The sequence below is a fragment of the Drosophila serrata genome, unplaced genomic scaffold (assembly GCF_035046125.1).
Source record: "Drosophila serrata isolate PLE 108 unplaced genomic scaffold, ASM3504612v1 contig_233, whole genome shotgun sequence".
NCBI classification, from domain to species: Eukaryota; Metazoa; Arthropoda; class Insecta; order Diptera; family Drosophilidae; genus Drosophila; species Drosophila serrata.
In genome coordinates, this window is record NW_028257131.1 from 362,814 (window position 1) to 376,701 (window position 13,888).

General features: G+C 37.9%; 1 protein-coding gene across 1 annotated transcript in view; it reads right to left on the bottom strand.

Annotated features, from left to right (window-relative positions):
* beat-IIa (beaten path IIa) overlaps positions 1-5,677 on the bottom strand; it is a 50,790-nt gene extending 45,113 nt beyond the window's left edge. The window contains exon 1 of the mRNA XM_020957196.2: positions 5,011-5,677. The gene's annotated coding sequence lies outside the window, so the exon portion shown is untranslated. The remainder of the gene's footprint in view (positions 1-5,010) is intronic.
* Between the last annotated feature and the right edge of the window lie 8,211 nt (positions 5,678-13,888).

A 13,888-nucleotide genomic window follows, 5' to 3' on the forward strand; every position in this document is an offset into this window, starting at 1 on the left:
CCGGCTAATCTATGAGAAATGCTCGCTGGCACCTAAGCCAGCAGCTTTGATATTTCAGCATTAGCCCCATTAAAGTCAACATTATGAATTTTAATTTCGTGCACTTTATGCGAGAGTGGGTACACTGAGCCAACGGCCGTAAACTGTTTATTATTAGGTGAGGTGAAGCGAGGGAGCGAAAGGAAAAACCTTAAATTTGTATACACTTGAAACATTTTAAAGTCGTAATGGAATTAAATATATGGGTTTTGACTTAGAGAAATTCAATTATGTTATTAGAAACATTATTATTTCTTTGTATCTGGATTTTATGAGATCAGTTTGTAAGGAGTCTTATTATTTTATCTTAGTATTATATACTCTTCCGACAATGCTGTTTCTTTATTATTTATTCTTTATTTTTACTTTTACATTAAACGATTTTTTCATCTTAATGCTTTTATATTATTTTTAGTTTTATTCTACGAGATGTTTTGATATGGCACTACGAATCTTATTAATTTACATATCATTTTATATGGCGTTACTGATCTTATTATACTTTCTTCTGGCTCAATGCTTTCTTTATCTATATTTTTTTTCTGTGTAACGGTGTGTCAGCCTCAATTAAGTGCGAAGACGTGCCAAGGACGAAACTGACTATCAGGACTATCAGGACTATCAGGGCTTCCAGGGCTTCCTGCATTTGTCGACTGCTGCTAATGCCACTCCCACTGCACTGGCACTCCCAGGGAAAACAAAGCCACAGATAAAAGTATGACTTAAGGGACGTCTGGTGGCCTGGGTTAAAAACGGATCCTGGTGCCGAGCAGGAGCGATGTGAAGCAGAGTCTCGGCAATCGCCTTACAAGTGCAATGTCAATTTGTGCACAAAGGGATAATAAGGATTTATGTCAAATGCTGGCGCTGTTTGAGTTTTGCCAATATTTTCACAGATGACTGCACTTGCCTCAAGTGAAAATAAAACGCGGCTTAAGCGTCAGTCACAAAAATAGAAAAATCGAAGCGCCAAAGGAAAAATCAGACTTATGTTTGTACTCAGACGGCACTGAAAAGAATTTATTACCTTGGATTGATGAAACATAAAAATATCTTATACCCAAAAGGGAGGAGAAAACATTTTATCCCTTCCCCAATATTTCTTTTTTTTTCTTGCTGTAAAACCTTTTTCTTCGGCGATTGAACTTTTCACTTAGCCACCTAATGGCTGCTTAACTTATTAATTTCCTGTATTAACAACAAGCTCTTAACAAGCAGCGCTCATTAAAACTGCATAAATACACCAGCAAGCTATCAGAAAGCAATTTTGCCAATAGCCCTAGCCCCAAAAGCCACCCGCAAAACTCACTTCAAAAGTTGTGAACTTTCCACAACGATAACAACAACAACAATTACAACTACAACAATGGCAGCCAGCAAATATGGTAAAGGAAACACTAAGGATACAACAACAAAGGACCAAGGCAAGCCCAACTTTTTCGAGCTGAGAGCTCAGAAAGTGCGCTTTGATGCTTTTACAAGTTTTTAGTGATTTCTTTTTTTTTTTTTTGGTGTGTACTATGCAGCCCGCTTTTTGGGGGCTAACACACACTGGCACGCAGACACACCAGGACATCAGGAGACCACCATCCCAGCCACACACAGACAACACACAGTCGAGGGACCACCGAAAGCAATCAGTTTGCGGTACACAATGCGAACCAGGGCGGGGGATTCCCCAGCCTTGATAGAAATCATGCTGAGTTGTGAAACGTAAAATTGAATTTACTCTGCCGCATTCCCACATTCCCCACATTACCCAACTCACACTGAGATTTTCCATGTGGCCGACAGTTTTTCACGCTTTTCACCACCAATTGTGAGCGGGACAAAAGTTTGCCGACTGCCCACTCCAGTCATAAATCATTGGGCCTTTTGGCCATATATGCAAACGTTTCGGAAGATGGACTTCATTCGTGCTATCACTAATCCCAGCACTAAGCCCGGCTTTGACTTTCATTTGCTCAAGGCAATGACATATACAACTGAGGGCAAAGAAACAGTATTGTATAGTTAAGGAATCTCTAAACGTTACTAGAGCATAAATAATAAAGTAAAATACACTAAAATGGTATACTTATTTTAAAAGAATTTTTAAAGCAATAAAGTTTTATTTAAATATCCTCATTGTCTATGAGAAAATTTATTAAATATCTCTTTAAATTTTGTTTTATTCTGTTAATCAAAATGAAAACTTTAATAATGTAATGTTCATCTTCTCAAGGCCAAATGTCCCCAAATATTTTGTTTACTTTTATGTAAAAGAAGTGGTTTGCAACTATTAATTTGAGCCCTGCTGTCTGTATTATTGCAATCTGATACTGCTACCCTCATCAAATGTACACCATTTGCCTGCTAAGTGGAATTTGCTGGTTTTGCAACAAAAGTTAATGATTTTGTTTGTGCGCATTGTATATATAACTCGGCCGAAACTCTCTGAATCTGGCCATAATCAGCTTAAAGTAGCCGCCAAGACCGAAATGGAATTGATTTCAATTGAATTCAGAGCAAATTTGCAAATAGGGGAGAGAGATAGAGAGTTGTAAGCCGTCTATAGTTGTCTGTTCGGTTGAATTGTTCATGTAACTGTTGCGGTCTTGGCCATGTTTGCAGCCATTCGTGTTTATTTAAATGTAATTAATCTCAGCAGAGCTCAGAACCTGGACCGACCGCAGATTCAGCTTCAAGTTGGAATCCCAGGTTCGGGGCTTACGCAATTAGTTTCTTCCTAAGTGGGAGGAAGTGGGGCAGACAGGCTCCAAGAGGATAATCCTATTTTTGTTCAACAAGCTGCTTTATTTTTAGTATAGTGCTTACTGGTCATCTCTCTTGCTGCTTCATTAATAATAAAGATGAGTAAATAATAGGCTCTGGCAAGAGACTTGTAATTAAGCATGAGTATTTTGGCAAGGAAAATATATTTATTATCTAACTAAAGATACATCATTACAAGAATTGAATTAATTTTCACTTTATTTAAATCCAATTGTATGGAATTTCACCTATCCATTTCAGTTGCTGAAGCTGAAACTATAAAAGCTCCACCTCCGATCGAATTTTGGCTTTTGAAGCCAACGCAATCTACGCGCGACCCCAGCGTAATTAATCCAATTTCAGTGTGCGATATTTCACACTTAAAAATCAAACTCTGGCAATTTGTTACAACCACTCCTCGCACGCACCGAGAACGAACGAAACCCGAACCAGAGCCCAACCGGAGCCCGAAATCCAAACCTAACTGAACGATACACATGAGACGCCAAGTCGTCGCAGGACGTGGAGTATACAGAACGCAACTGGAGTGAAGTGGAGTACAGTGGAGATGCGATTGTTTGGGTGGGGGGGTATATCCAGTTAGTACGTGAGCCCCGCCAAAAGTTGTGCAAATAAATGGCACTGAAATTTTATAGCACACTTGATAATTTCAGCAATAATTCAGTGCGGCTAATCACCGCATAAATAATCTTAAGGACAGCTCAGCTTAGCTCCACTCACCACCGCAACTAAAGCAAACCAGTGCGTACTATATATACGTATATCCGCCCGATTTGTGCGGTATATATACTTATTTGTGTACTCCGAACAGTATGCACAGTGCATGAGGCGAGAAAAGCAAACTAAGAGGAGTCAGGATAGTCTGGGAGAGTTAAAAAAAATAGGAGTACACTGAGAGGATACTTGTGATTTTAAAGTGAATCATTCCAGGGGAATATTTATATATTAGGAACAAGTTTAAAACTGATTACTTAGAAATCGGCAGTACTTAGTGCTTGAAAAAGGCTGTAGACTTTCAAAATCTAGCATAGGTAAAACTATTTTCCAGATTTTGGTGATGCTTCTGACACTTAAACTAAAATAATATTTTATATAAGAATATATTAAATACTTATTTAAAACAAACTAACCAAGTAAAAAGTATCAGCAGTGAAAACTAACTTTTTAAATTATGAAAAATTATGTTTTCTTTAAAGTCTATAAGAATTCGAACTACCAAAAGGGCTAATATTATTTTCAATACATTTTTATATCAATTTTCAAAAGAATAAATTATGAAATCAATACCTAATTTTCCTCTCTGTTCTCAGGGATAAATACATACATCCCATACATATACAAAACTGGTAACTGGTCTGGCTAAGCGGCGGAACAGAGGAGCAAATAGCAGCATCCACGGACCAGCATCCAAAACTCATGAAATCGAGAACTCGGTCGAATGGAACGTGAGCGAAATTTTTGCTAACGAATGTTGACTTGGCCAAAAGTACTAAAATCAAATAAAGGCAACAGCAACAAACGAAAACAACAGCAGCAAATCAAACAAAATCAACAATCACTTGCTAAAAGTTAGCCCAAGTTGATGAAGACAAACGTCGGCTATCCCCGTTCATCCTGTATATTTGTATATATGTATATAGACGGACGAAGTTTGCCGAAAAACTCACACCAAACTATTTGGTCATAATAAAAATATTAATACAAAAGCACCGCCAACTTGTGGATCAGTCAGTATTTAAGCCAAGTAAACAGGCGGCGTAAATCCATAAAATTAACTCGCAGCTGGCAAAGTCACAGTTACGGTCGTCTTAGATCCCCGGGTTTTTCGTACCACTCCGACTGTCAGTCTGTCAGGCACAACAAGGACCACAGAAATGTAGGTTATACACACACACGCACGCACACAGAGACACAATAGAAGCGAAAACATTGCGTATACGCCGCATGTGCCGCGCGAATAGCTGAAAGGAAATAAAAGGAGGGAAAACAACAAAATAGGAAATTTAATGCGAACGCTGCGTGAACCGAAAGTTTAAAGCCATCCCAAAAAGAAAAAAAAATGGAAAGCGAAAATAAAACCATCCAAAAAGGCAATAATTTGTATAACTTTATGACGGCACAGGAGCCGGGAAACAGGATCCAGCCTCTCGGGCTACCATTCCCTCGAAAAAAAATAAACTTGCTTGAATAATTTACCAGCAAATTTGAAGACTCCAAAGTCTCTAGCCGAGCGGGTTTGTTTTTCGTTGAATTTATATTTACAGAGTATTTACTAGACAAGCACTTTCATTTCGGTATTTAATCCAAAAAGAGATGTATCTTTTCTCTGGTGTCGGTTTTTATTTCACTTTCATATTCCCTCGTTACTTGTATTTTCGATATATATATATATATTTTTTTGTATTTTATTTTTATGCTTGCTGTTTTCTATTTTGCGCACAAAAGCATTCGCTGAGCGATACACGATTCCTTCCTTTCCACTTTCACTGCCAAACCGACCGTTAAATTCAACGTTCGCCACGCATCTGACTGATTTCCTCGCTGGCCATCAGATATGCACGGAGGCTGTGTACACGCACCCAGAAATCGGTATCGGGTTCGGCTTCGGCTCCGCCATTGCCTCGTTCGCCAGCCGATGCTGAGTACTCGTCCGCCTTCGTGGCGCTTCGGCTTCTCCGTATGCCAGTTGTGTGGCCACGACAGGACATCGGCTAAGAGAGAAAAGCCCACGAATTCGCCGTGTTCGGTGGCAAGGCTTTAGCGGTTAACTATGGTCAGGTTCAAGAGAACTTCTCCCGAAAGAGCATCCCAGAATCAGCTGAGTGCAGAACAGTTGGAGATGGAGGAAAGGGTACCTTAGACCAAGTGAGGTCTTGCATCCTCTGCTTGTTTTTGTGCGTTTAATAGTGGGAACAGAATTTGCATTTAACAGCTGTTGTGGGTGAGAATGCGCAGAAGCGAACAATCTACGAAAATATTGTCAAATAGTGGTACCAGTGTGTGTTTAAGGGAGACTCTGTCTTTAAAAGCCATAAATATTAGTTATTTATTTAAGTGGAGAGGAAATCAATTATTAATTATATTTTTTAGTAAAGTAATAATAATATAAATAAATAATAAAATTTCGTCACGTTTGGATTAAAAACAAATCTGTATATTCAGCAAATAGAACGACTATAATATTGTTAAAAATTCAAAAGATTGGAAATTAGTGAAAAGATTTATTTAAATTATATCAGCATATGAATGAAGTAAAGAAAAAAATAATTAGAATTCCAAGGTTCTTTAAATGCTTTTCAGTTGAAACACTAACAAATTAGCAACACTTATTAGAGTTGAAGAGAATTTTTCAGTATAAGGCTCAAGAAGTTACAAGAATACCACAAAACTTGAAATAAACTTTTAACATAGTTAGCAAAATATTGCTTTCTACGTTTTAATAACTGTACCATCTTTCCTACTTAAAGCTTCGCTTGACTAGTTTCTAAAATCAACTATTTTGCAAAAAGTTAGTATATTGACATATATTCCAACAACTTTGATTATTTTTAATAAAACTGGCAACTTTGGCAATTGCAAAACTGAAAAACCATGGAAACTCTCCAAATACCAAATACCAAATATGTACCTGTCGTCACCCCGATAGATTCCCCCTAATTGATGCACTCATAAAACTGTTGTATGAGAAGCTCATCCATCCATCCATCCAACCAACCAGCCACCCACTCAGCCCACTCATCAGTTCCGAATTCCCGGGGCACTCAAATAAAAATGAGTGTGCGAAAGACGTAAACCAAACAGGCAAGTCACAGATCAATATAATGAACCGAGAACGTAAGCCAGAAGCCGCAACAAATTGCCAGTGAGTCCTTCGGTGGTCCATGCCTCGATGCCTGGCTGCAGTGGCTCAATGTGGATTTTGATTTAAGTTTTAGCACTGCCGCGCACTTATCGAGCAATTGGGATGGTTGTGTGGTTGGATACAAGGGGAATCCCATATACCGTATACAGGCCATATGCGGCATTCCAATGAGAGTCCGAAAGTTATTTGCAATATTACGAATCGATACCCAAGGATGATGTACACATGTGTGTATGTGTGTACCGAGCGGGTATCATCCCAAAGTGCACATCATGATTTTATTAAATGGACTCTGATGTATTTATTGTCCAGCAACAACGTGACTTGTGAATTGATTTCATTAAACTGAAAAAGTTAACAAAGCAGCGCTCCTCGGTCAGCAGCAGCAGCAGCAGGAGAAACATTTTTTGGACAAAGTTGCCCAGATAGCAGCCATGCAGCCCATATATCGCCATATAGATAAATATTTTTTTATAGCAATATATGTAAGAGGGGTAGGGAGGGTGAATGTGTGTTGGCTTGAGGACATCTATCGTTAGTGGCCAGGAGTGGAGATGGAAGGATGAGTGAGCCTCAATGACCAATGGCAACAGCAGCGCGCGTCGAGCGTGGAATATCAATGTGGTCGAGTGGAGGAGCACCCAGGACCATCCAAATCCAACCGAACCAACTGCTCAACTGACCATCTGGCTAGCTCACTGACTGACTGACTGACAGACTGACCGAATGTCAGCAGAGCAGTGTCCTGGCCGGAGCATCCGGGATGCCTTTTTGTTGACCGCTGTTTGCCACAAATTGCCAAATTGTGTGAGTGTGCGGCTTTCGGATTTGGCATCGGCTTTGCCCGGTTTCATTTTGTACAAATAATGATGATAATGTTGATGCGGCTGTTGACTTAACGCACATAACGCTGATTAGCCACATAGTCCGAGAAAGCAATCGCATTCGCACTAAGCCTTGAGACTTAATTCCTAGACACATGGTGGAAAAACACAATGAAAATTGAATTTGCTGTAAAGTAAATCAGTTGTTACAGAAATAATATTCTTAAGTTCTTTCCCTTAAATTGCAAGGTAATCAATTTGTATTTCTCTCCGTGCAAGCAAACAATTTATCGAGGCATCCAAATATGCAAGGCAATCGGAAAAGTATGGCCAAGGTATGAGCCGGCACTCAAGGGCTTTTGTACTTGGGATGTCCTTGGCATGCGATTGCACTCAAACAATTTCTATTAAATGCGCTTTTAATTGCAGTCGAGAGTCTCGAAAGGCATTTCAATGGCAACGACTCTGTCGTCCTGGGCACAACTCCTCCTCCGGCCAACGTGGCGTATGCGCGATGTTAAGGCTAATTTCAGTATTAAGCGAATGTCGCCCTCGCCACTTGCTTCTCGCCCTTCTAAGCTCAGTGGGAATTTATAAGTGAAAGGCGGAATGAAATGAGAAATGAAAAATTGCCAAGTAAAATGGAAAAGCTCCGACTCCTCGGGCTTTCATACAACGGACAGAGGACCCCAAACTCCCACCGCTTTCCACTTTCCGCTTTCCTCGCTCGCTTTGCTGTTGTTGCATTGTAAGTTGTCCTGTTTTATAAATGTCGGCGGCAAGAACCACTTACATGAGCCATTTGCATCATATTTCTGTTGTCATTTGTTGACATTTTACTTGCCTCGTCCCAGCGAGTGTGTGTGTGCTGTAAGTGTATGTGTGTGTGTGCAGACACACACTTAATGTGCAGTCATTATTTTTCAAGAAACAAGCTCAGTAGCAAGCCGGCAAAAAACAACAATAACAAAGGCAACAAAATCGTGAGAGCATAGTGCAAAGGCAAAAGTCTGTTGAGCACAAAAAAAAATAAAATAAAAATAAAAGAAAAGCGTTAGGAATACAAAACAAAAAGCAAACACAGGAAAAAATTTCAAGTTTTTAATTAAGTCTTTAATTAGATGTCAAAAGAAACTAAATTTTAATGGAATATCGTAAGGCAAAAATTGATATTTAAATGTTTAAAATAATGATTAAAAGTTGGTTCATATCATTATTATCCATTATCTTTCATAATCAATGTATTTAACAAATATAAAATATCGAAAATATAGAACCAATAATAAACACATTAAAAAACTTCCTCTAATTCTGAAATTATTATTAAGTACCTGAAGTAAGTTTTCAATAAAGTGGCAAGTCATAGAAGTCATCATTTGTATTCAAAAATTTCCATATAATCTTATAATCTATCGGTTCAAACGAAATCCAATTCTAAATAACTACAAATCTTTCTCTTAAATTCTAAAGTATTATATTTAAATATAAAAAAAATTTTGTGATTATTAACATCCAATTTAATTTAATTGTTATTACAGAAAACATTATTTATTAATTTAATTCATCTGAATAATTTATAACCTTTTAAAGAAAGTACTTTAATGTTTAATCACTCTTTTTTGGCTCATATCCTGTATTTCGCCGAGTGAAGGAAATAAAAGGATAAGAATATATGTATGTATGTGGGCACTACCGCCCACTCAACCGCTTTGCATCTGAGCTAAGAGAGAGAGATGGCAAGACAGCGGTCGAAAGAGATGGGAGAAAGTGCGAGGGAGGAACGAGAATGAGGCGGCGGCAAGGGTTCATCATTGTTTGCCTTTGGCCTGGGCCCAGAACTTGGCTAATTGCCTCGGCCCCGACTATCGTTTTTCACCAATCAGGCGAGTGAGTATTAATTAATTATCTTACCATATGCCATGCTGCATTGAAAGCGGAATTTTCGCTGATTTTTATTTAACTTTGCACGCTAATTAGCGTCCATTCTGATGGCAGCATCGCTTTTTTTTGGTCTTTCCCAGCGAGTGAGGAAGCTAAAAGGCTGGCCAGTTGGATCAACTTGAGTCTTGAGTTTTTCTGTCGGGTTGGGGGCCAAAAGCCTAAGTAAAGTTTGCTGAAACTTTATTTAAGTTTAGTTGTGTTTTCTTTTATTCAGCATTTCTTGATTGACAGTTGATTTATAGTGTTCATCGACACTACAAAATAGACAGAGTATACCAGAATATTCTGAAATTATTTGCAGAATTTATAATCAAGTTGAATTTTATTTTCATTTGTAAATTTTTATTGGCTGTGTTTTCCGATTCCCACTTCCATGCATCTAAAATCCTATGGAAAGGGATACAAAAACTGCATTGGCAATTCAATTTCAACATTTATTGACCAGGCCAGTTGAACAATTTTATTATAAACTCAATTGGGTGAAAGTGAAATATTGGGGTGCAAAAAAAAAACAAAATACATTTGTGGCAAAGTGAAATAAAAATCGAAGTCATTACGACTTATATATGTGGGTTTTTTTTAAATATTTTTTTACTTTGGAGAGATTTTAAATATTTTGCACTTTTTAAATGTTTTCAAATAATATGTAGCTTTAAAGTTACGCGTTTCTAAGCCCTTCTAAAACCAATATATCCCAACCAATTCAATTACTAGGTATACAAATAAACAATAATCATAGGAAATAGTCATTTGTTTACCCATTAATGTGAATTGAAGCCAAAAAGTAAAAATAACAATTACCATAAATTCCCTTATCTTTGTTAATACATCTACAAAGTGAGTAAATACAGTGGTTTTTCAACAATATCCTTTTCCATTTATAAAAATCATACTATTAATATGATTAGCAAACAAAAACACCCCAAGTTGAACATTTCTATTTCAATACAAAACAACACGAATCATAAGCAAATTGTAAATTCAATTAAAAGGGGAAATCCAAATGTTTAAATTATTTTAATCTTTAAAACTGTGTCATTAGAAGATAATTTTTATGTATGTTTGAATAAATATTCTGTAATTAGAATATTAACAGGACAATAATTAACAAGAGCTCTTTACACTGTTTCCTATTGAATAAAATGAAACAAAAAAGTATAATTGCCTCTACAATTTCGTGGTCTTAAATAAAATTCATAAAAGGGTGGTGTAAACTGTTTTTCCTATTGAATAAAATGAAACAAAAAAGTATACTTCCCTCTACAATTTCGTGGTCTTAAATAAAATTCATAAAAGGGTGGTGTAAACTGTCATGTTTTTTTTTTTATTTCTTTTGCAGGATTTATGAATGAATACCGGGAATATTTATGTATTTAATTTGAATCGCAGTGGCAATTAACTAAGTGGCTGTCCGAACTTTTAGCTAATTTGGCTTGGCGTCTGTATGACCCCAAAAGGTCGGCGACAATTTGTTTTATTTATCTCGTTCGGTCAGCGGCGGCGCCGAGAATCCCTCGCCAGTGCACTTTGCTTTTCCACATATATTTTTCCTATTTTTTTTCCACTGCAATAGCACTTTTCTCATCTGGGATATAGGATTTTTCCCCTGGATGATGTTTGCACTTGCTGGTGTTTTGTTTTATTATCTATTAGCAGGTCAATTTATGATTACGGCTGCTCAGCTACCCCCGCTAGCCGGGTGTTATTAAAGCCAATGTCGCTTATCTGCTCCTGCCATAATGCTAAATATGCTGGGTCCTTACACATTACGCAGTGTTGCACTTAAATTTCACACTTAAACAAACAACTTCCAGGCTGCTGCCGTCGGTTCTTGTTGCTGGTTGTTGCTCGTTGGCTGTTGACTGCCGGCTGTTGGCTGTTGGGCTTGCACTTGGCCAGGTCCGGGTGCTTGGCCTACTTTGGCGCCCACAAACTGCTAACTGGCGAAAAGGCGAGAGTGGAGAGCGGAGAGCGGGGCGAGAGGCTGAAAGCGAGGAGGGCATAACTCCTGAGTGGAACACGCACACAAACACGCATAAATTGAACAATGCTCGGTCCCCGGGTCCTGGCCTCTCCGCAAAAGCGTCCGTTTCAGCGTCCCCTCCCCTCATCACAATCCTCATTCCCAGGCACCTTATCCCTACACTGCAAAACAATTTAAAGTTTATCCTTTAAAGTGAAATAATTTTAAATTGATTTAAAATCAATATATTTCGTCCAAGTTAAAATACTTTTTCAGTGCCAATTTGTTTAGCTTATATTATATCAAAGAATATATGAATTTCTAGTAAACATTTCTTTGAGAAATTAATAAACTATTAAACTATTTAACCGATCAAAGAAAATATGAAATTTAAGCAAACTTTTAAACAAATTTGAAGCCAAAAGGCTTCAAGTGTAGCATCCATGACAGCCCACAATGCGCCACATGTTATGGCCCCGAAGGATCTGGAAGGGGTTTTTTCGGGGGCATGGGGTGCGGTCGCCGGAGTGATGCTGGGGCAGGAGGACGGGGGATTGCTTAAAGTGCTTTTACTGCGCTTAATTCGCATAATTAATTTTGTTAGTAAACTTCGGGGGCTAATACATATTTTGCCACCGTTGATGTTGATGTTGCGTTGTTGTTACCGGGAAATGTTGTTGCTATTTGTTTCCCTTCTGCTAATGTTGTTGTTGTTGTTGTTGCCTATTTCGCGGCGAAACCCCAATACCCCAACACACGCAGCTGCTGTTTATGAGTGTGAGTGTGCCATCTATGCACGAGTGTGTGCGCGTATCTGCTTTTTCCGTTTATGTTTATTCATTGAATTTATGACATTATCGTTGCCTACTTTGTGGCGCCCAGCTAACATACATTCATGAAAAGCCTGCGATGCGCACAATTCTGGCCAAAATAATAGCAGTTACTGCACATCGCATTTGTAAGTAATAAAGGACAATTTTATTTGGCAAAAAAAAATATATATATGTATATACATATAGTATATATATATATAAATAATTAAATAATTAATTTTAATAGTAATTCCTTGAAAATAAATATAGTAACGTTTCGGGATTTATTATTAATCTATTATTAACGAATTAATGATTTAACTACAGAAATCTGTATTCGGTGGTGAAAGAATAATTAATTAAGCTGCCAAATATTTGTTTCATCTTAAAAAAAAAGGTACACTTAATGTGGCCCCTAGAGAATTCGTTTTAATACTTTAATAAACCTGTTTAATAAGTTTTAAAATAAATGGTGCTGTCTGAAGAGCCCCAGAAACATTATTTTTCTTATTTGTTTAAAATTTTGTTTAACATATTTTAATAATAAGTAACATTTTTTTATTGTCTTAAAGAACTAAAGTTTCATTTGTTTCAGTCATCTAAAATATTGTTTTTTGAATTTGGAAATTCAATTTTGAGCTTAACTGTAAGTGTTTGTTGTGTGCGGTGCTAGTCTTTGGTGTTGGTGTGGGTGTGTGTGCTGAGCCTGCAGGCCAGGTAATTGCACTTGTGTTTTGCAATCACAGCCTTGCCTAGTTTGCCAGGCACTTTATGTTCAATACGCTGCTGGCGATAGATGCATGTGTACAGTAAATAGTCCTTAGGTCATACTATTTTATATCAAAATATTAGGAAATATTTTTAAAAATGAAAAAGATCAAGATAAATTTTAAATTTTAATAAATTATAATATACTTTACGAGTCTAAAGATTATAGAATATTACAAAATGAAATGGAAAAGTGACTTTATTTTCAGGAAAGGTGTTCTGTGTTAATTTAATAAGGCAAGTGACCAAATAATAGTTATTTACCGAAGCTTTTTCAACTTATTCTATATACTATATATATAATTCTCTTTAGTGTATTTGCACTGTAGTTTCATGCTGTTTTTGCATCTTGCAGCTTAATGGCGGCTGGCAAGCGTTTATTTACTTTATTATTGCATATTTGCATGCAGGCCCAAATGTGCGTGGTTTATGTGGGCGTGTGCGTGAGCCTGGACGATTGGGAATTGTCTGTTAACTGCTGCAGCAGCAAAGGGTAGGGTGTGTAGGGTGTGTGTGTGTGTGTGTGCCCTGATGAGTGTAAGTGTGTGCGTGTGCCATTGGAGCGTGCTTCCGCAGATGCAACGCCTGCTCCTTGCCACCTCCTCCTACTGGCCACTGCCACTTGACTGCAGCTTTCGTCGCTCACCTGCTGCTACTAATGCCGTGGCCATTATCAGCAGCCTCCAATAGCTCTGGTCAAGCGACAGGATTCACCCCCCCAGGATTCCACTGCTCCTGGGCCAGAGGACATCTTGTGGTCACAGCAGTGGGCAAACAGCAGCGATCCGCTGATTGGGCAGGTTGCCATTGCCAACAACGTCAATTACAGTTCGGCTTGAATGCAATTATAATTTAGCGTTAGCTAGTTCGGATTTTGATGTGCAGATATTAGGAATACACGGTA